Source organism: Ovis aries, chromosome 26 (genome assembly GCF_016772045.2).
Source record: "Ovis aries strain OAR_USU_Benz2616 breed Rambouillet chromosome 26, ARS-UI_Ramb_v3.0, whole genome shotgun sequence".
Taxonomy (NCBI): Eukaryota; Metazoa; Chordata; class Mammalia; order Artiodactyla; family Bovidae; genus Ovis; species Ovis aries.
The window spans coordinates 15,983,239-16,006,225 of record NC_056079.1 but is presented as its reverse complement, the minus strand read 5'-3'; the positions used below and the strand labels follow the sequence as shown (position 1 = coordinate 16,006,225).

The 22,987-nt window shown below is 40.1% G+C and overlaps 1 long non-coding RNA gene across 1 annotated transcript in view; it reads right to left on the bottom strand.

Annotated features, from left to right (window-relative positions):
* Positions 1-22,987, bottom strand: part of LOC106990546 (uncharacterized) — a 324,047-nt gene that overhangs the window by 45,397 nt on the left and 255,663 nt on the right. The window contains exons 4-5 of the long non-coding RNA XR_009598662.1: positions 3,994-4,211; positions 3,027-3,265 (exon numbers count right to left, since the gene is read on the bottom strand). This is a non-coding gene — a long non-coding RNA (uncharacterized LOC106990546). The remainder of the gene's footprint in view (positions 1-3,026; positions 3,266-3,993; positions 4,212-22,987) is intronic.

Sequence of the window (22,987 nt, the reverse complement as noted above, 5' to 3'; positions counted from 1 at the left end):
ACGCCAGGCCTCCCTGTCCATCACCAACTCCCAGAGCTTGCTCAGACTCATGCCCATGGAGTCAGTGATGCCATCCAACCATATGCCCTTTGTGTGGGCACAAAAACTGTACTCAGGCCAGTCTAAAGATGCCACACAGGAAATTTCAGAGTTCTAAAACAGTGTGGGTATAAACTTGCTTGGAAACCTTTGATTGCCTTAGAAGTAGCACAACATTCAAAGTTGAGGAAAGCCTAAGATAAACATTAGTTTTCGTGGGTTTCATCATAAGGCTTCCCCCCTGCCCAACTACTTTACAGAGAACCTATTGAACAGAGATGAAAATATTCTCTTTGAAGTTTGTTTAACTCACTGAGGATCTGAATAAATTTTCATAACTTTAGGTTAAGGAAAATATGCAACAAGCTAGAACATTCATATAAAACATGGATCGCCATAAGCAGAAGGGGAGAGAAACTTCTGCGGAAGATTCTGGGTCTGTTGTTAGGAAGAGGTTTCTATAACAAAGGATGCAAAACTTTATCTTGAGATGATGATTATTAAGCCCATCCTAAAAGTCTTTTTTAAAAATATTTAGGTAATTAATTAATTTGGCTGTGTCAGGTCTTGGTTGTGGCACGCAGGATCTCAGGTGAAACATTGGATCTAGTTCCCTGACCAGGGATCAAACCAGGCTCCCTGCATTGGGAGCACAGAGTCTCAGTCATTGGACCACCAGGGAAGTCCTCCCACAAAGTCTTTAAACAGAGAATAAATAGTACATTCAGGCAGAGAATAGTATAGTCGACATGACTGAGCGACTGAACTGACTGAAATGGTACATTCAAGCCTAGAATTAGGCTCTCTTAATTAAAAATCCCATGTGCTTTCAATATGTTAGGAATTGTATACTTTGCATGAGCTTTCTGTTTTAAACATCACAAGTATTATTTCAAATGGTCTTTAGTAGTAGTATGCTCAGTCATGTCCAACTGTTTACCACCCCATGGACTGTAGCCTGCCAGACTCCTCTGTCCATAGGATTCTTCAGGCAAGCATACTGGAATGGAATGCCATTTCCTCCTCCAGGAATCTTCCCAAACCAGGGATCAAACCCTCATCTCTTAACATCCCCTGCGTTTGCAGGCAGATTCTTTACCATTAGCACCACCTGGGAAGCCCATTATTATTATGATCATCAATACCACCATCTAACAAATACACTGAAACTTAGAATGGCGAAATAAGCAACCTAGAATTACTGACCTCATGATTACAAGAGTAAAGATTTGAGCTCAAGCTTACTTGATGTTAAGAATTTTGCTTATTTATTTCCCTACTGTGATTTCCAAAGATGGATTTTTATGAATGCCTGATGACTCTCAGCTCAGGACATTCCCTGTGGTAATGATTACAGGCTCTCAGCCCGTGAAAGGCTAGGACTTTGATCATAGCTGATGTCAGAGTGTTCCCACTGGAGCCTGGGAGAATTCAGGGACCCAGATGAACAAAAGCCTGCAGAACCATTTGTCATGTGTCTATAAGGTACTGACTTCATTCCCTTTCTCCCACGTTTATTCCCTACATCCACCGTGAAGTCTCAATAGGTATGTAGGTTTGAGTTCCTACCTGTCTTAGGTGAGGTTCTCTGGGAAACCTATCTGAGATGGAGATTTGCACTCAGAGAGTTTATGGGACCAATACCCCGGGGAGAATTGAAGGAAGTAGGATTGAGTGGATGAAAGTGTTCAACTGTGATGCAGTTGTAATGGCTTGCAAACCCTTCAGTTGCCAACACTCCCAGAAGTTGGTAGAATATATGCTTCTGTTTGTGAGTAGTGTAGTGAAGTCATTCAGTCATGTCTGACTCTTTGTGACCCCATAGACTGTAGCTCACCAGGCTCCTCAGTCTGTGGGATTTTCCAGGCATGAATACTGGAGTGGGTTGCCCTTTCCTTCTCCAGGGGATCTTCCCCACCCAGGGATCAAACCCAGATCTCCCACATTGTAGGCAGATGCTTTACCATCTGAGCTACCCAGGAAGCCCGAGAAAGTGAAAGTCGCTCAGTCATGTCTGACTCTTTGCCACCCCATGAACTATACAGCCCATGGAATTCTCCAGACCAGAATATTGGAGTGGATAGCCTTTCCCTTCTCCAGGGGATCTTCCCAATGCAGGGATCGAACCCAGGTTTCCCACAATGCAGGCAGATTCTTTACCAGCTGAGCCACGAGGGAAGCCCAAGAATACTGGAGTGGGTGGCCTATCCCTTCTCCAGGAGATCTTCCCAACCCAGAAATTGAACTGGGGTCTTCTGCATTGGAGGCAGATTCTTTACCAACTGAGCTATCAGGGAAGTTTCATGGGTAAGCAGCACTCAACTGCCACATACGCATGCCTTCAGTGCATCGGCTGACACCAGCTTGACTCAGCAGACATGGCTAATTCAGCCAGCAGTAGACTCCCTCTGGGAGGTCAGCCTACCAGCAGTGGCAGGAGCAACCCTAACTCACCGGACTCACTAGCTCCAAGAAGCAGAGCTGAACACGAAGTGCTGTATTTATTAAAGAGCCAGAAGTGCACACAGAGAAAATCACCAGCAAGGATTTAATGGTACAGGTTGGTGCACCTGATGAAGGTTACAGTCTCTGCTCGAAATAGAGATGCTCTGTGGAAGTGGAACACTGTGCCCAGCCCTCCTTTCGGCCCTGAACTTCTGACAGGGGCTCCATAGAACATCTGAGAAGGGGGAGAAATGGAGGGAAATGGTTTGATATCACACCCAGAGTGAGCCAATACACCCATCCAGACACAACCTGCTGTGATAGCTCATCATGGATTAGGAAGCTAATTTTGGGGTTAAATACACTCTTACATGTCACACTAAATTTATTCTATTAAAGAGTGTTGTTGGAACACTTTCACTAAGTGTTTTCCAAAGATCAAATGTTAAATCCGATTACACCCTAAGGTTCTCTGTCTACAAGTGAAGAGCATGGCCTAGAGAGCTTTCATTCAATCAATAAAAAATTTAATACACACTTACTATGTACCAAGTTGGGTTTCCCAGGTGGCACTAGAGGTAAAGAACTCATCTACCAAAGCAGGAGATGTAAGGGTTCCATCCCTTGGTCAGGAAGATCCTAGAGGGCATGGCAAACCACTCCAGCATTCTTGCCTGGAGAATCCCATGGACAGAGGAGCCTGGTGGGCTTCAGTCTAGAGAGCCGCAAAGAGCTAGACATGACTTAGTATACATGCAGGTACCAAGCATTAGTCCAGTCCCTGGAAACAAAAAAATTTTGCTGAAATAGTGCTATCTGATAAAAAAAAATCATGTGTACAGAAGACACATAAACAGCTAGTTAGATAGTGATTTGATAGTGTTACACACAATAGTGTTACACACAAATTGCTATGAGAGCCCAAAGGAAGAAGTAATCAGAGAGATATGACAATAACACCCTTGGAAATAATGGCAGGTGTTGAACTGAATGTCGGAAGCATAGTTTGCCTTCCCAGAGCCCTGCAGTCCAGCAGCCCTTAAGCTAACATCATTGCCGTTTTTAATGTCATCCTTGCAGGGGTGGCAGGAGTAATGGTAGCAGAAAAAGCAGAGGGAGAGAAATACTCCAAGTAAGCTAGGTTTTCTGAAAGTTTTCTCTGCAAAGTCTAAACAGAACTTGACATTTGCCTTCAAAGAATGCAGTTATAAAAAAAGAACGTAAGCACAATTAAACCACTCAATCCTCTACACATTTTTTTTTCTTTTGTAGTAACCTCAGCCTTTCTGATTTACACATACTTTATCATCAAAGAAAACTGACCTTGGCTTCAAAACCACAATTTAATGACTCACTCAGACCTACCCTCACTCCACTCCCCCCACGCCAAAAAATGGCTTCCTTTTAAAAAAGAACTATTTCTTGCTTTAAGGTTTCATGCATGCATCAACAGCTTAATTTTTGTTTAGAGTTTTCTAGATGGCAGTTAGGAAACAGGAAAGGACTCACCTCTCTGAAAAGCAACGTAACGTCTGGCTAGGTGTTTATTCCGCTGCCTGCGAAACTGATTTCAGATGGTTTGTCGTGGATTGCCCAGACTTCCTCAGCTCCCTCCTGCTCTGGCAAATTCCTTTCCTGGGGCGGTAAGTTGAGAGGAGAGCTGCGTAACATTAGACGACAAGCACCTGTCCTCCAGAGCTTCCAGCGGATTCTTCATCACGAGCAGCCTAGAAGCGAGAGTTTAGAGTCACATTTTTTTTCCATGAAGGATATGGGAAAATTTGGAAATTTTTAAATGAAAAAAAAAGGTATGTAAACATTTTAATCTCAGATAAAACTTGACAGGGAGGGGAAAGGAATCAGGAGAGATGGAGAAACATTTCTCCTAGTTCAGGACTTTGTGTGAGGCTTGGAGAGTCATGCACTCTAAATAGCTGGGGACAACCTTCCGATAGAGTTCTAAAAGCACTGTCAATGTTGGAAAGAATTAAATAAGTAATATTTTTATAAGAAAACCTTTGCATTCTATACTCTTCTATTATTTGATTCTTATGAGAAAAACTTTTCTAAAGGATGAACATTTGCCAAAAGAATGATAAATAGAAATACATGAAAATGTTCTCATGGAGAACACCCACTCTGTAAAGTCTCATCTAGCCAAGGGGTGCATCCCTCCCATGATACTTATGCCCTGTGTTTCCAGCAAGCACCGGTCTCCTTTTGGCCTACTGAGATCGGGACAACCTTGGCTACAGGGCAAAGGCAGAAAAGAGATCAAGGCATGCACAGAAACAATAATCGGGGGCAACAAACTTGAATTCCACAGCAGTTTGGCAGGGACAGCAGAATGGCCCGGTGCACTGTCTGCCTCGGCAGGCAGTTCAACTGTCTGCTCCGACAGAAACCTCCCCACAGCAGCCTCTGAACTACAGACACACGCTGCTGTCGCTCAGCCACACCCCAGAGCAAACACTCTTCCATGTGAGCTGATAAACGTAGGAGAAAATTACTGTTGGCAAATGAGTTTATTAGAGTCCTTTGAGAATCATAATCATGCTAATATGAATACTTCCATTTGCTGGGATTCTAGGATATGTCAAGCATTGGAATGGGCACTTGAAAAACATTACCTCTAATTACAATTCTGTAAAATAAGTTACCCATTCCTTAGAAAATTAAATGCCTCAAGGTTAAATGACTAAACTGTGTTCATGTAATTACCAAGTTGCAGAGGTTACATCTGCACCTAATATTTCTGATTCCCTTAGATTTTCAGATCATCACTGTGGACTCTGCAAATAATAATGCTGTCAGGTGTCATTTGTTGAGCACTTATTGTGTACCTGGTGTTCCACTATGAACTGTATATATTTCATTGTATTTAAGACCCAACATAATCTTTGATATCAAGGAATGTTATTTCCATTTATAAAAATCTCTTATAAGGTAAAATGTTTGTCTAAGTAAGGTTTGGGGATAGTTATTACCTGTATTCAGTTCAGTTCAGTCGCTCAGTCGTGTCCGACTCTTTGCAACCCCATGAATCGCAGCATGCCAGGCCTCCCTGTCCATCACCAACTCCTGGAGTTCACTCAGACTCACGTCCATCGAGTCAGTGATGCCATCCAGCCATCTCATCCTCGTTCGTCCCCTTCTCCTCCTGCCCCCAATCCCTCCCAGCATCAGAGTCTTTTCCAATGAGTCAACTCTTTGCATGAGGTGGCCAAAGTACTGGAGTTTCAGCTTCAGCATCATTCCTTCCAAAAGAAATCCCAGGGCTGATCTCCTTCAGAATGGACTGGTTGGATCTCCTTGCAGTCCAAGGGACTCTCAAGAGTCTTCTCCAACACCACAGTTCAAAAGCATCAGTTCTTCAGCACTCAGCCTTCTTCACAGTCCAACTCTCACATCCATACATGACCACAGGAAAACCATAGCCTTGACTAGAAGGACCTTTGTTGGCAAAGTAATGTGTCTGCTTTTGAATATGCTATCTAGGTTGGTCATAACTTTTCTTCCAAGGAGTAAGCGTCTTTTAATTTCATGGCTGCAATCACCATCTGCAGTGATTTTGGAGCCCCCAAAAATAAAGTCTGACACTGTTTCCACTGTTTCCTCATCTATTTCCCATGAAGTGATGGGACTGGATGCCATGATCTTCGTTTTCTGAACGTTGAGCTTTAAGCCAACTTTTTCACTCTCCACTTTCACTTTCATCAAGAGGCTTTTTAGCTCCTCTTCACCTTCTGCCATAAGGGTGGTGTCATCTGCATATCTGAGGTTAATGATATTTCTCCCGGCAATCTGGATTACCTGTATTACTGCAGGTATAGTGGATCTTTGTTTCCTACTTTTGTTCAGGAAATAGATTGAATGTCATGTCGTCTACATATAAATAATTCTATCAGGCTCTCTCAAAGTATCGGTTAACATGATGCTCCTTGTACATCTTTTACTCACAGAGAAGAATGACTGCATGAAACTAATGACAGTGATTGAGAGAACAAGCTTTGGAATCATCCCACACTGGTTTAGAATCCAGGCTGGATCATTTTTGAGCTCCATGATGATTCTGCAGCTACTATTTAATCTTTCTAAGTTTCCATTTTCTTAGTTGTAGATTATTAGATAATAATACCCAACTCATAAGTATTTGTATTGGACAAATCAAATCAGGCAATGTCCATAAAACCTTTAGCACAATGTTTGGCATCTACTAAGTGCAAAATAATTGCTAGCTGTAGTTATTTTAAATCAACAATAATCACATTTGATTGACTGCATCCTTTAGAATTTGATATAGCTGCTTTAAGAGGAAAACAATTAGCAATGCCTAACAAAGACAGATAAAACTTCTGTCGCATGTGAAAAAGCACAGAACAGAGACCAGCGTGTGTATGGTGACTCCATGGTGTCACTAAGGAGATCCAGGATGTTATCTTTGTTCCATTAGCTAGACAATTGCTTCCGTTCTCAAGATTACCTAATGGTCTAAGGTGATTTCTGAAGTTTAAACCAGCTCATCTGAGTCTTGTATCTAAAGGAGACCAAAAAAAGAGACCCCCTGAAGCCAGGTTAACTCCCTTAAATCTACCTTCCCATGGTCCCACGCAACTCATCTGCTTCCACTTCACTCACTATTATAGTCCTTAGTTACATAGCCACACTGCACTGCAAGGAAAAGAAGATATACAGCTTTTTATTCTAGGAAAAATTATGCCAGCTAAAATGATTAGGATTTGTTTCTGAGGTGGAAGGGGAAGACAGATGCTGGGAAAGGTAACTGATGGTCTCTGCCACAGTGGACAAGAATGATATTACCCTGATTGGAGCAGGTCAGGGCTGATGGAATATTATCAACATCTTAGATCCATCTTTTTACTTAAAAGATGGTAAATGCTCACCCAGGGAGATAATAGGATGTTTGAAGGATCACCTGATGAGTCAGAGGCAGTGCCCAGACAGAACTCAGATCTCCTCACTTCTGATCCAATACACTTTCCATCAACTTTGCCATCTTTCTAATAAATGACATTTTTGTTCTTAAAAAAAAAATCTTTTAGAGGGATATGACTTAGACCTCTAAGGCTTCTAGTTCTTGTTTCATCCTTCACATTGGTGAGCAATGGTCAATATTCAATTTGCCATTGTAAACTCTGTTTATAATCACTAACAGCCGTTTTACCAAGGCAATAAATACAATTCTGTTATTTGCTCTACAGATATTATTGTCTAAGCCTTTAATTATTCTGTTATTCTCCTCTGAACTCATTTTGTTATTCTTACAGTCTAACATTTATCCTATGAAGATGCATTTTGCCCCTCCTGAGGTTATAGCCAGGGAAATATTATAGAGTCTGTAATTTTCAAGCTTGTGTTTTTATTAAGGGAAATTTGGTTTGCAAGTTTCTATCTCATTTAAGCTAAAATGTGAAATACTAATGTGCTGTTTGATATCTATGCAATCCTCAGGGAAAAAAACTTTTCTTTTTAGGAGAGGAAGATATGTAATGCTAAAATCACCCTAGTAAATGGACACAAGCAGTGAAAGATTAGAATTAAGTGAAGGCCAGTAAATTTTAAATGAATCCTAAATTAGAGTGATTTCTCTAGTTCCTAATTAAAGAGGTTTTAATCACAGACTGAGAATAAAAGCATAAAAGAACATGCAGCAAGAAAGAAATCATAATTATTTAGTTGGAAGAAAGACATGTTAGAAAAAATCTGTGCCATCATCTTAACTTGTCATACCTTCCAGGCATGCTTTCAAAGGAAAATAAGAATTATTTTCTGCTCTCTAGAAACTTGGATGTACCTCAATCACAGATTCTTTTGCAAATGAATTAATACGGAATTCCAGATTTTAACAAGATGTCTTCTCATAGAAAGACATTAATCCTAAATTGGTAAATCAAAGAAAAAAAGACAAAAAGCTATATATAGAACCTGGAAAAAAAATCTCTTTTAAATAATAATATATATAAGCAAGGGTATTTTAAAAGTTATAGAAGGATACACACCCAGAGATTAATAGTAGATATCCTGAGTGGCAGAATAGTGAAGAATTTCCCCCTTTTCAATCTATGCTATTTTTATAAAGACAAAATTTTTGTTTATATTTTAATTACAGATGACACCATTACCTGATGACAAACCACTGAATTTGAAAGTTAATAGGTGAACTCTCAAATGTATATTTTAATGAAAGAGCAAAACATGTCTGTTAGGTAGTTAGAATAGGAAAAAGAAAAATACTCAGATCCTACAGGATCTCAAAGAACAAGCTGGAGAGTTCTCTGGGTGGTTACATTCTCTCTTCAGGGGATCCTTTTCCTGGTGAGAGGGAATTTGGAGTTGGCTAATGCCCCTATTAATTCCTGTTATCACCATAAGAATGCTGTTTATGATTGCTCCATGTATAATCAATTGTCTAACCCATTTTGTCTCTTCCCAGGTCAACAAGCTACAACATTCAGTGCCAGTTCAACAAGGATGTAAAAAATGACAGCCGACCACAGAAAATACCACTCACCCTTAGATGGACACTGCTGTAAGGACTCTGAGGCTTGGGACTAGCAAAAGGGGGAGGCCCAATGCCCCTCGCCACCCCAGCTCAGCAGGAAGTAGCCAGAGAGACCTCAACGACCCTACTCCCAAAGAACGGGGCCTCCTATCTCTTGAGGGGGGAGTGCCAGGTAGTTAGAATAGGAAAAAGGAGTCCAAAATGGCAGTACCTTAAAGACAAAGAAAGGGAAAGCTCAGGAAAACAGAACAAAAGAAAACCTGCAGACTGGGAGTGAGAAATTCAGGTGAAACAAACACACCCCCTTCTTGGCTAGCCCAATTTGCATAGGGCAGGCTCGGGGGGAGGAGACAAATGAATAAAAGAAGGAAGCCAAGACAAACTGAGGCCCCTCCTTTGGGGTTACCAGCCCTCACGCCTTGAGGGTGTACTAATCTTTGCTTGCCAAATAAAACTCTGAGCTGTAACCAAACTGTAACACTGGCCCATCATTTCAAATCTTTGCTGTGGTAAGACAGAACTGAGGCAATTACACACTCCCCCAACATCTCAAATGACAAGTTGGTATTGTATGGACAGCATATCTACTGTATTGGAGGAAGTTATGGCTCTGTTTATCCAACAAAACACTTGGTCCTTTGAAGATGTCAGAATTTGTCTACTCATGGCTGCAGTCACCATCTGCAGTGATTTTCAAGCCCCCAAAAATAAAGTCTGACACTGTTTCCACTGTTTATCCATCTATTTGCCATGAAGTGATGGGACTGGACGCCATGATCTTTGTTTTCTGAATGTTGAGCTTTAAGCCAACTTAAAGCTCTCCTCTTTCATTTTCATCAAGAGGCTCATTAGTTCTTCTTTCTGCCATAAGGGTGGTGTCATCTGCATATCTGAGGTTATTGATATTTCTCCTGGCAATCTTGATTCCAGCTTGTACTTCATCCAGCCCAGCGTTTCTCATGATGTACTCTGCATAGAAGTTAAACAAGCAGGGTGACAATATACAGCCTTGACGTACTCCTTTTCCTATTTGGAACCAGTCTGTTGTTCCATGTCCAGTTCTAACTGTTGCTTTCTGACCTGCATACAGGTTTCTCAAGAGGAAGGTCAGGTGGTCTGGTATTCCCATCTCTTTCAGAATTTTCCACAGTTTATTGTGATCCACCCAGTCAAAGGCTTTGGAATAGTCATGTAGTCATGTATGGATGTGAGAGCTAGACTATAAAGAAAGCTGAGCACCGAAGAATTGATGCTTTTGAACTGTGGTATTGGAGAAGACTCTTGGGAGTCCCTTGGACTGCAAGGAGATCCAACCAGTCTATCCTAAAGGAGATCACTCCTGAATGTTTATTGGAAGGACTGATGTTGAAGCTGAAACTCCAACTTTGGCCACCTGATGTGAAGAGCTGACTCATTTGAAAAGACCCTGATCCTGGGAAAGACTGAAGACAGGAGGAGAAGGGGATGACAGAGGATGAGATGGTTGTATGGCATCACCGATTCAATGGACATGAGTTTGAGTAAACTCCGGGAGTTGGTGATGGACAGGGAGGCCTGGCGTGCTACAGTCCGTGGGGTCGCAAAGAGTCGGACACGACTGAGCAACTGAACTGAACTGATTTTTTAAAATTTGAAGAAAAAAAATCTTTGTTTTCCAGATGTCCACATAATGGTACTATTATTTTACTATGGTAAACTGGGGAACAAATGAAGAATAAAAAGTAATAGTTCATGTAAACTTACATGAAGTCCCTCCATGTAAATTTACTAGCATTTAAAAGTAAATTTATATTCTGTTATATTTTAAACGTAGCACCAGTAAATGGCAAACACTATTTATTCAGTCTATGAACAATGGCAATGTTCATGGCATGTATCAATTGATAACCACTGGCAATGATTCCAGATGTCTCAGGGAGCTGAGAATGGGAATGTCTGGTGAATCCACTTGGGTTGCTGCCCTCACCACTGTGTGCACAACCTGAGGTCTCTACACATTAGTTGGTAACAGGAAATTTTCCCAGAGGTCAGCCTTATCCGCACATCTCATTCCCCTTTTTCCTGTGCTTTCTCTCAGCTGCCTGTCCCCTCCAATACCAAGGAGCAAGAAACAGTGATAGGAGACAGAGAGGTAGAAAGAGCCAAAAATCACGGCATTGAGTAAAAGCCAGAACAGATCAAATAGAGGTGTTGCCCTTCTCCTTCAAAGCTCTCCCCCCAGGTGTTCCGCAGGACCTCACGCTCTCCAGCCGCCCTGTCCCAGTGCTCACTGCAGACTCTGCAGCCTCAGATCCTTTCTGCGACCTACTCTTCTTCCGCATGTCATCAGAATCCAGCCCGAGCATAGGCTATGTCCCCTCCGTGTCTGTTTCTGATCAAACCTGGTAAACTAATTGCAGAGCCCAACAGAAGTCAATAGCCATTCAGCTGACGATCTTCTGGGAAAATAAACCAATTATGCAGGGTTCAAATACTTTATCTCAACCATAGAAGATGCCCAGAACTGCCTTTCTGAAGCTTATTTCAATCTCCTTCTAAGAAGACTTCCAAGAAAGAACTCATCCTACAACTTATAAGCTGACTGACCACGGTTCTTAGGAGATTCAAAATGAGTCACGATTGACTACTGTAATCGTTAGGTTTGCTCCTAGTCCATGTTCAAAGGAAAACGGAGAGCTGTGAGTCAAAGGTAAAAATTCTGTATCCTGAAATCTGTGCAAGTCACAGCAACACAGAAAAGTCACTTCAAGAGGCTACGTCAGGCTTGCCTGGTGGCTCAGTGAAAAGAATCTGGCTGCCAATGCAGCAGGCATGGGTTTGATCCCTGATCCAGGAAGGTCCTACGTGCCCTAGAGCAACTAAGCCCATATTCCACAACTACTGAGCCCATGAGCCACAGCTGCTGAAGCCGGCACACCCTGGAGCCTGAGCTCTGCAACAAGAGAAGCCGCCACAATGAGCAGCCTGCGCTCCACAGCGAGAGAGTAGCCCCTACTCACCGCAACTAGAGAAAACCCCACGTAGCAACCAAGACCCAGCACAGCCAAACAGAATACATGCATAAATGAAAAAAAAATTTTTAAGAGGCTATGTCATCTCAAGTAGATTGTGACTCAAAGAAGAACAAGGCAGAGCAGCAAATGAGTCAAGCAAAGGACAGGGCTCCCAGGGGTAAACAGATTATTATCCAGAAGTATAGACTCTGTGCTTTGCAATTTAGATTTCTTAGCTGATCAAGCAACTAACAAGTCTTAAGCCAGCAAAAAAGAAGTGAGAGTTGGTATTTCCTCGCTGATATGTCTGCCTCACTGTGGCCAGCCCACCTGCCTGGAAAGAGCAGCTGGCTCGCGGTCAGCATTCTCTTGTTAGTTCTGACTTGAAAAAAGCCTAGGGATGCCGCATCAGGGGAATAAAGCATAGATTCCCAAGCTTTGGGTGTTAGAGTTTTTTTCTTTCTTTCTTTCTTTTTACCTCTGGTCTGTTAAAAATGAACCAAAGAACTTACCCTTAAATTATGCTAAATTTGTTCCCTGGACAATTTCTGGGTTTCATCATTTCAGATATCTCTCTTTTGATCAAATGATTCTGGAAATTTACTGCACTTTGTAGGGATATTTCACAGAGAATATGGCTTGCTCTCTTGGTTTGTCCATCATCAGCTTGTGTATACAGATGTGTGAGTGAGCAGGGGACCAAGTGCCAAGATTCAGGCTGTCTTATTCCCTCCTAAGGACTGACCACTGTGTGCTGAGAGGAACACAGTGTCAATTGTGCACAGGCAAACTTGTCTGGAGCCCAACCAGACCCACAGATCCTTAACTGCCTTTCCCTGGAACCATTCCAGAAGCTTTGAGTAAGACTTTCATCAAGCCCCAGGACTCACACCTGGCCCTATCCACATGACCCTCTGTAAAAGATGGCCTCTCAAAATTATGGGATTGGGATGTCCAGAAGCAAATGCACCTTGTGAAACACCTGAGAGACACAGAGTAGAAGGATTTTACCAGGAGAGAAGAAAACTAAGTCCAGAATCGTTTTCATCACTTACTATTTCCTATTACTACTGTAATAGGAATTATTTCCCTATTATTTCCTACTTTCCTCCATTTTTTTTTCCTATTACTATTGGAACAAATTGCCACAAACTTAATAGCTTCAAACAAAACACGTTTATTCTCTTACAGTTCTGGAAGTCAAAAGTCCAAAATCAGTCTCATTGGACTGGAGGCAGTCTGAAGGCAGGGCTGGTTCCTTCTAGAGACTCACGGGGGAAATCCATTTCCTTGCCCTTCCCCTCTTCTAGAGGCTGGCGACATTCCTTGGCAGGGGGGCCCTCCTCCATCATCAAAACCAGTGCCTGGTGTCTGGCTTCTGTCATCACAGTATCATCTTCTGTAATCAAATCTCCCTCCCGCTCTCTCCTATATAGAACCTTGTGATTACATTTAGGGACTACCAGCATAATCTCTCCATATGGAGACACTTAAATTTATCATCCTGGCAAAGTCTCCTTCCTGATAAGGTCACTGACAGGCTTCAAGGATTAAACTGTGAATATTGGTGGAAGGATCATCATTCCATCCAGCACAACCAGAAAATAAGGATGTTTATGGTTATACGAGACAGGGTTCTCTAAGAAACATAACCAATAGAATATAGATACACATATAGATATAATTTTATACATAATACCATTTTAAATATGTTAATACTGCTAAATCACTCCAGTCATGTGTGACTCTGTGCGACCCCATAGATGGCAGCCCACCACGCTCCCCCGTCCCTGGGATTCTCCAGGCAAAATACATTAATACCTTATATTAAAGCTCTTTCTAGATATACATTACATATATATTAAATATCATAATTATAAGATATATAAATATACCAATAAATTTATATTTTTATAAATATGTAATATTTATATATTTAATATACATATTGATATTTTAAATACATTATAATCATACATCTAGAAAGAGGATCTTTTTTTTTTTTCAAATTGGAGTATCTGCGCCAGTATTCCGGCCTGTATAATCCCATGGACAAAGGAGCCGGGCAGGCTACAGTCCATGGGGTCTCACGGAGTCAGACAGGACTGAGCGACTTTCCCTATAGCCTCTCCAGTGTTGTGTTAGTGTCTGTGGCACAACACAGTAAATCAACTATTTGTACACCTATCTCCACTTTTGTGGATTTCTTTCCTATTTAGGTCCCCACAGAGCAATGAGTAGAGTTCCCTGTGTTGGTGTTAGTCGCTCAGTCGTGTCCGACTCTTTGCTCCTCTGTCCATAGAATTCTCTAGGCAAGAATACTGGAGTGGGCAGCCATTCCCTTCTCCAGAGGATCTTCCCCCTCCAGGGACTGAACCCGGGTCTCCTGCATTACAGGCAGATTTTTATCATCTGAGCTGCCAGGGAAGCCTCTCTTTTTTTGGATTTCTTTCCTATTTAGGTCACCACCAAACAATGAGGAGAGTTCTCCTTGCTATACAGTAGGTTTTCATTAGTCATCTGTTTTATACATAGTGTGTATTTGGCCGGAGAAAGCAATGGCACCCCACTCTAATACTCTTGCCTGGAAAATCCCATGGATGGAGAAGCCTTGTAGGCTGAAGTCCATGGGGTCGATAAGAGTCGGATACGACTGAGCGACTTCACTTTCACTTTCCTGCACTGGAGAAGGAAATGGCAACCCACTTCAGTGTTCTTGCCTGGAGAATCCCAGGGATGGGGGAGCCTGGTGGGCTGCCGTCCACGGGGTTGCACAGAGTCGGACATGACTGAAGTGACTTAGCAACAGCAGTAGTGTGTATTTGGCTGTGATTATGCTACTTATAGGCTGTGTACTTATGACAAATAGTTTGATTTCTCTGAGCCTCAGTTTCCTTATATATAAATGGTGAATTATTTTGCCATAACTATATGAAATATTGTATGCCAAGTGATTTGTGAAATGCTACAAAAATTAAAGATGTTATTTGAAGGGCCCACCATGCATTCTTGCCTATTTACAAATAAATGCATTATTAATTTTATACATTTTGGTAATTTAAAGTAGTTTAGATATCTATAAAGTTAAAGGTTAAAATAGCAAAACTCTTTTGGAGCCCCAGAGGAATTCTCTACACTTTCCATGTTGGTAAAGTTACTATTAGTACTTCATCATACAAAGTAATTCCAACTTCCAGAAATAAAATTAGCTTCAGAACAAGGAAGATGATTATACTGCCAAAATGGCTAAGATAAAGGATACCAAAGTTGGTTATTTTGTTATGTATAAAAGGGATCTGAAGAGTAGTTACAGTATTAAAGTAGTATTAAAGATATTTACATTTAATACATACATAGTGCTTTAATTTAATATGTATTTTGTGAGCAGACTATCCAATGGCATTTTCTAAAATAAGAAAAATTAATGAGAATTTGAGCACTGACCCTGAAAAATAGGGCTGTTATTTCTCTAGGCAAGACATAGGTATTTCTCAAGGATGTAGAGATTTCTCAAGGATGTAGCTCACTGAGCACCCTCAGGCCTCTGCTCTGCAATCCACAAGCATTGCTGTTGTTGTTCAGTTGCTCAGTCGTGTCCGACACTTTGTGACCCCATGGACTGTAGCCCTGCAAGGCTCCTCTGTCCATGGGATTTCCTAGGCAAGAATACTGGAGTGGATTGCCATTTCCTTCTCCAGGGGATCTTCCCAGGGATCGAACTCGTGTCTCCTGCATTGGCAGGTGGATTCCTTTATCGCTGAGCCACCAGGGAAGCCCAATCCCCTAGTTGCCTATCTAACAATCTTGTCCCTTCTGATTGGTCCACACCTGTGCCGTCCCAGGTGTGTCATAAAATACCACTTCCGCTAAAAGGAGGACCAACTACTGTTCCCAGTCTATATCTAGAGGTCTGCCTTCCCGATCATGGGCCAAACCTAATACCTAATTATACACACCTTTTCCAATTTTCCTTGAATCTGGCATTTCTATTCATTATTATTGTAGTGAGGCGTTATACTTAGTAGCCGTTTAGTAAATATTTGATGTTAAATTATTCCAATATAAGATGAGAAAGAAAAGTAGAAACTATCATAGTTTCCTATAAATTATACATACGAATACTACTTTGGGAAAGTAAAAGGCTTATTTAAATGTTTTAGACATTATAATATCATGAGCAAATATTTTTCTCTCATAGAAACACACGGGTTATAAACTGATAATATATTATAGAAATTGATAACATTAATTAAGGAGGAGGAAACAGATTCTCCTAAATTGATAATGTGAAGAAAGAATTGTATCAAATTTTGTGGAGAGAAATTTGACACTGCAAGGCAAGAGTAGTTAACAGTTCTCCCCTCCTTTTATCCAAGTGTCTGCTTCTAGGAATTTTGCATGAGAGACAATCTTATGCTTAAATTTTGTATAATTACAAAAAGACCATGATTTAAGAACACAAATGTTCAAAGAATCACTCATAATAGCAACAAAGAGAAATTACACAAGTGCCCAATTATAGAAAGAGAAATAAATTATATTGCTTACATATAGTTATGACCAACCTAGATAGCATATTCAAAAGCAGACACATTACTTTGCCAACTAAGGTCTGTCTAGTCAAGGCTATGGTTTTTCCTATAGTCATGTATGGATGTGAGAGTTGGACTGTGAAGAAGGCTGAGTGCTGAAGAATTGATGCTTTTGAACTGTGGTGTTGGAGAAGACTCTTGAGGGTCCCTTGGACTGCAAGGAGATCCAACCAGTCCCTTCTGAAGGAGATCAACCCTGGGATTTCTTTGGAAGAAATGATACTAAAGCTGAAACTCCAGTACTTTGGCCACCTCATGCGAAGTTGACTCATTGGAAAAGACTTTGATGCTGGGAGGGATTGGGGGCAGGAGGAGAAGGGGACGAACGAGGATGAGATGGCTGGATGGCATCACTGACTCAATGAACACCGAGTCTGAGTGAACTCCGGGAGCTGGTGATGGACAGGTAGGCCTGGCGTGCTGAGATTCATGGGGTCGCAAAGAGTCAGACATGACTGAGTGACTGAACTGAACATATAATTAATACTTCACACATTATATATTTCCATTAAATGCATTGTATAAAAATATTAAATTATGCAACAATATGTACTGTTTAGTTTTATAATGACTGATACAAAATTTTTAATAAAATTAAAGTTAAAAATTATAAAAAATGAAAAAATATAAAAATAAATATGTATTTATACATTTTATTTTAAAAGATTGAGACCAAAATAGAAATAGTGGTCATTTTTCTGAATCAAGTTAATTTTTTAAATTATTTCCCATTTCTTTGGCATTTTTCTAATTTTCTACAGTGAACATGTATTAATTTCTTAAGCAAAACAAAAAACTCTATAAAATTGAAATAATACACTGAGGGAAATAAATATCCAATGTAGAAAAATGAATCCCATTTTACTCTAATAAACTGTTAGTCAATGCTTCATTGTGTACTAGGCTCTGCGAATTGGACAAGGTCGTTACCTACGTGACATTCATCCAAATGAATGTTTAAAATATCTTTCAATTTAATACTGTCTCAAAGGGATTTGGCAAAATGCCTACTTGAATGCATTATTAAATATGTCCAGGAGGATGCTGGTTTGATTTTATAAGTCAGCTTCAGAAGATGATGAACACAGGGACCACAACATCCTCAAGTGAATTATAACCAATTTGCTTCTAGTCAATGGTACCTTGACGGCCCTTAAACAAACTATGTCAATACAATCCCTTTGGCAGATCTTCATTATCTGAATTTGACTCATGGGAAGAATACTGTATAAATATTTTCAAATCTTATGACCATTTTGTTTAGATGAAGATTTTCAGCACCTGTGGAAAGAGCCTGTACCATCCTTGGCGCTTAGTGATCACCAATACCCTTATCACCAAGGTCTTGATTAATTAGAAAAAGTTTGTGTGCTAGCTTCAGTTAAATTAGCTCTGCAATATAACCTTTCTCAGAGAAGATCCCTTGAGAAAAAATACACTTAGTAACTAAGTGTTGGGAGGTACAGAGTTCCAGGAATTTACTAGGCACAGACTCTGCTGGAGATGAACTCACACATAAATGTTTATGTCAGATCTAGTGGGAACAGCAATACAACAGACGGCTCTTAGGAAGGGTAAAGAATTGGAAATCACTGGGGAGCCATGAAGATCCAAGGCTGGTTTAACATGATACAAGAGAAACAAGGCAATCAGTAGGAAGTACATTTGAACATTCTGATTGAGTTTTCAGAAACTTAAATGTTACTGCATTTATCAAAAAAAAAAAAAAAGTTAAGTTTCTTATCTTGGAGCCCCTCCTCCTCAGCCATTCAAGATACTCATTCAGGCTTCAACTAATTTTATCAGTGCTCTAAGAATCCTACTACTTTAGAAATTGCTTTATCTACCTAATTTCATTTTATTGCAAAATATTCCCATAGAAGAAAGAATTTCTGTGGAATTCTTTACTAAAATGTGAATTATTTTTTAGGTGTTTCAGTCATTTCACGGATGGAGTATAAAATGCACCTGGGATCGTTATAAATCAAGGAAGAGAATTACCACCGGCTACACCAGTGCAGTGGTTAAATGGAATAGAAACGAGATGCTCAAATAAACTGTCTCTGCAAGGAATAGTACCTTATTTGATTGTATGTCTTCTTTTCATAGAAGAATACTGAAAACTTCTAAGCTGGGTATAAAATGACAAATTGTTATATGACTGCTTTTATCTATAAGACAAGGGAGTTGAACAAAACTATTTCTAAGTTCCCTTCCATTTTTAAAATACCATGATTCTATCTTTTTCACTCACAGCATGACAGTAATGGCTACCCAAAGCTATAGCATCAACCTAAGAATGTTTTTTAATGACCATTGACTGCCAACTATCATTTTCCATGTCAATGGCCCAGAAACTTGAGATCCATTTGGACCTCATAGAAAGTAAGGCACCAGACGTACAGATTAAAATGAAGTTATCCTTTGTGAAGTTGCTCCAGAGATGGGTTTTTAGTTGAATAATTGAGAAAATATTTCTTAATGGAGGCTCGATATTTTGGCCAAACCACAGAAATCTTTATCATCCTTATAAGAAGTGATTAATTAGAGTAATGATGATCCATCATCATTCGTGCCAGTTCTCAGAGAGTAAAATGTATCTCAAAATCTTCTTAAAATGTTATTTTGGCTGGATGAAGATGAACATAAGTGCTTTTTCAAAAGTGACATGAACAGCACTCTGGAAGTTTCCTTTTACCTTATATTACTAATACTTTCTGGAAAAGGAAGAGCTTTGGCAGGCTAGGCGAGAGTATAGAGAAGAAGTAGAAAAATGGATGATGCCTGAGTACTGAAGCTCAAGGATTCAGTAGCAGTGTATGAATACGTTCTGGGGCTCTGAAGTTCTGCTCTGGACACCTGTGCTGTGCTCAGTCGCTCAGTTGTGTCCAGCTCTTCGCAATCCCATGGACTGTAGCCCATCAGGCTACTCTGTCCATGGGATTCTCCAGGCAAGAATACAGGAGTGGGTGACCATACCCTCCTCCAGGGGATCTTCCCAACCCAGGTCCCCCGCATTGCAGGCTTTACTGTCTGAGCCACATTCTTTACTGTCTGAGCCTTCAGGGAAGACCATGAATACTGGAGTGGGTAGCCTATCCCTCCCCCAGGGTTCAATTCCTGGGATCTTCCTGACCCAGGTATCACACCAGGGTCTCCTGCATTGCGGGCAGATTTTTTACCAGTACACTGGACACCAAGTAGCCACAAATCGTCTCCCTGATTCTGCGCTAAACACAACAGCAGCATCTTAAAGCAGCGGCTTAGGACCTAGGGAGAGCAGACCACCAAGAATCTGAATCTGGAGGGAAATTTTAAGAGCTGCACTACTGAGTGAGTCATGTTCACTCAGAAATCCTGAGATCACTCGGAAAGGGACTAGCCCTGAGGTCCTGCCTGGGCAGATCGGGATTTGGAGCTAACTAGATTGGGGTGTGGATGTTAAACTGCTCGCATTTTTACTTGCAAGATAATGAAGTTCAGAATATTTATACTGAGTAGCAAATGACTTTCAAAAGCAATGCAGATTAACTTCTTACTCTACGTAAAAATGCAGATGCCCTCTGTAGTGGTAAATAAAAAGATGAAATTTCAGGCCAGATCAAAATCCTTTTTTCTCCCAGTGAGTTACATTGAAGTTTTAAAGTAGAGGCATCAAAAATCATCATCTATATGCAAATATTATTATACTTTAAGAAAGTGTTATTCTGACCATTAACTATGTAAACCGAATAACTCAGTTCAACTCTCTGGCCTCAGTGTTTTATTACAAAAATAGACAGATAAACAACAGTTAAATCTTCTGTTAATTCTAATATTTCAAATATTCTATGATTCTGTCAACCACTTCTAAGATTATATATATTCAAAGATACATATGCATTCAGATATATATGATTCTATATACAAATATATATGATTACATATATATGTATAATCAAAGAGAGGATTTGTAATTTGGGAGTAAATCCTTTGATTGCTTAGTTACTTTTACTTTTGATGTTTTATATCAACAGTACATTTAGTGATATCCCTGGAGAACTAGTGAACTCCTATTACAGTTTGACTTCCTGATCTGAAAAGGAGATGAATCAACATCCCTAGCTACTGACATTATAAAAATCAATACCTTCACATCTTGATCTTAGTCTTTAATTTTAAACATTACCCCCATACAGATCCATAGATGAATGAGAAGTTTCCTGTGTTTTTAATCTCTCTTAACTTCTCAGTCACGTCTTCTGTAGCACAGTCACAAATTAAGACTGAAAAATGCCTTCTCCTTCTCTATACAGCCTGTCAACCAGTAAAAGACAAAAGGATCCTAATCACCTGGCTCCTGCAGGAGGAATGCACCCTTGAGTGGACTCAGAGAATATTCCATCTAGTCACTCATTCAACACAAACCATTTCAATAGACCTATTGTCTTTAGCCTATGCTAATTTATTCATATAGCATTCAAGCATACGGAGTCTCCCTGAAAATGAAATCTTAATTTGCTTCTCTAATGGAACTCATTTTACTTCTTTTAACGTCTGCCTTTGATTATTACTTTGTGACACTGAAAAACCAGCAATAAAGCATTTTAATGACGACACCTCATGATATTTGTTACACCTGCTATAAAGTAATTAGTTATTTAACTATAATAATTGCTTATTAAAATGAAATGCAATAAATACTACAAAATCTGTAAGAAAATTTAGCCACTTAGAAAAAGTTATGGTCTGTTAAGCTACCGAGAACAAGGACTTATTTGCGTATATGTGCGATCTGCACTGTATTCCCATACTTTTTTTTGCTTTTTAATACCTTGTGTTTTCATACCCTCAGTTTAGTTATTAGCAAACGGGTGTCCTTAGCAATAAGCTTCCCTGGTGGCTCAGATGGTAAAGAATCCACTTGCTAATGCAGATGAGGATTCGATTCCTGGGTTCGGAAGATGCCCTGGAGAAGGAAACCCATTCCGGCATTCTTGCTTGAGAAATCCCATGGACAGAGGGGCCTGGGGGGCTAGAGTCCATGGGGGTCACAAAAGAGTCAGACACGACTTAGCGACTAAACAAGTCCTTATACATAAGGTGTTATCATATATATTATACATGGTGTCCTTATTATACATATGATATATGTAATAACCATAAAGTACTCCCTTGGTAGCTGAGAAACCAGAGATTCAGTTCTCAAGAAGTGCTTTCTTGTAGAGATGATCCTTCAGTTCCAGGTCTGCTCTGTTGTATGTAAAGCCTACTAGGGGAAAAGATGCTATTTGGAGACTTTTATGAGCATTGATGATGGATGTGAGTCTGAGTGAACTCCAGGAGTTGGTGATGGACAGGGAGGCCTGGCGTGCTGAGATTCATGGGGTCGCAAAGAGTCAGACACGACTGAGCAACTGAACTGAACTGATAAGCATTGAAGATAAATTTTGTCTACTAAGAAGAGTGCTAATTTTCACAAAAGAAGCATTCTCTGGCTACCTGTGCTGATGTTAATTTGCTGGCTGCAGGCAAGGACTACAATAAACACGGAGGATAATCCTGGACTTAGCTACAAGAAGAGGGAAAACAATGGATTTTAATAAACAAACTATATAACAAACATTTCGTCTCTGTGTTTCAAAGGAAATTGACCTCTAAAGAGGGAAAGACTACTTTTAAACTTCTCTTTGACAGTCTAGAAGGGGATCACATAATCAAATCAAAAGAAAGCACAAAGGATTGGAGAAAACGGATTTGCTTTCCTTCATTTTCTGAAGTCAGATGACCTGCCCAGCTCACTTATTCTCTGGATCTCATACTTTCTAGTTTCCTTATATTTAAAATTTTAGTATTAATTGCCTCACAAGTGACAAATTCTACTAAGAGAACTTGATTACCTTGGAAAAGAGATTTCACACACACACACACACACACACACACACACACACACTTCACAGCTTTAATCTTCATAGCTTAGGTGTCAATCATTTATACTTTAACAAAATCACATACGGGCCATTTAAACAAGTAGGAGGCACATTATATATTAACTTAAACATTCAATTGCGGCCATCTGTTACTCTGTAAACATTGTGAGGTTGATTTTTAAAATCTGTCTTTGCAGAATATACTAGGCAGACTAACTTACATAAAACAGCCTCCTATATTTCTGCTCTGAAATTTTTTATGAAAAGACTCAGTATGAGAGAATTGCTGGGTCAGATGAATGTGAGCCCACTTATAACCCAGATATAAGCCCTTTTGTTTTATTTCCTTCACTAAAAAAGCCTCTTCAGTACACATTACAGAAGATGAATTTATGAGGAGCCTTATTTAATTTACTTTGGTCAGAGGATAGAGATCTAACTTACTCCTCAGCTTAAAAATAAGGGGTACCAAGACCTAAAGTAAAT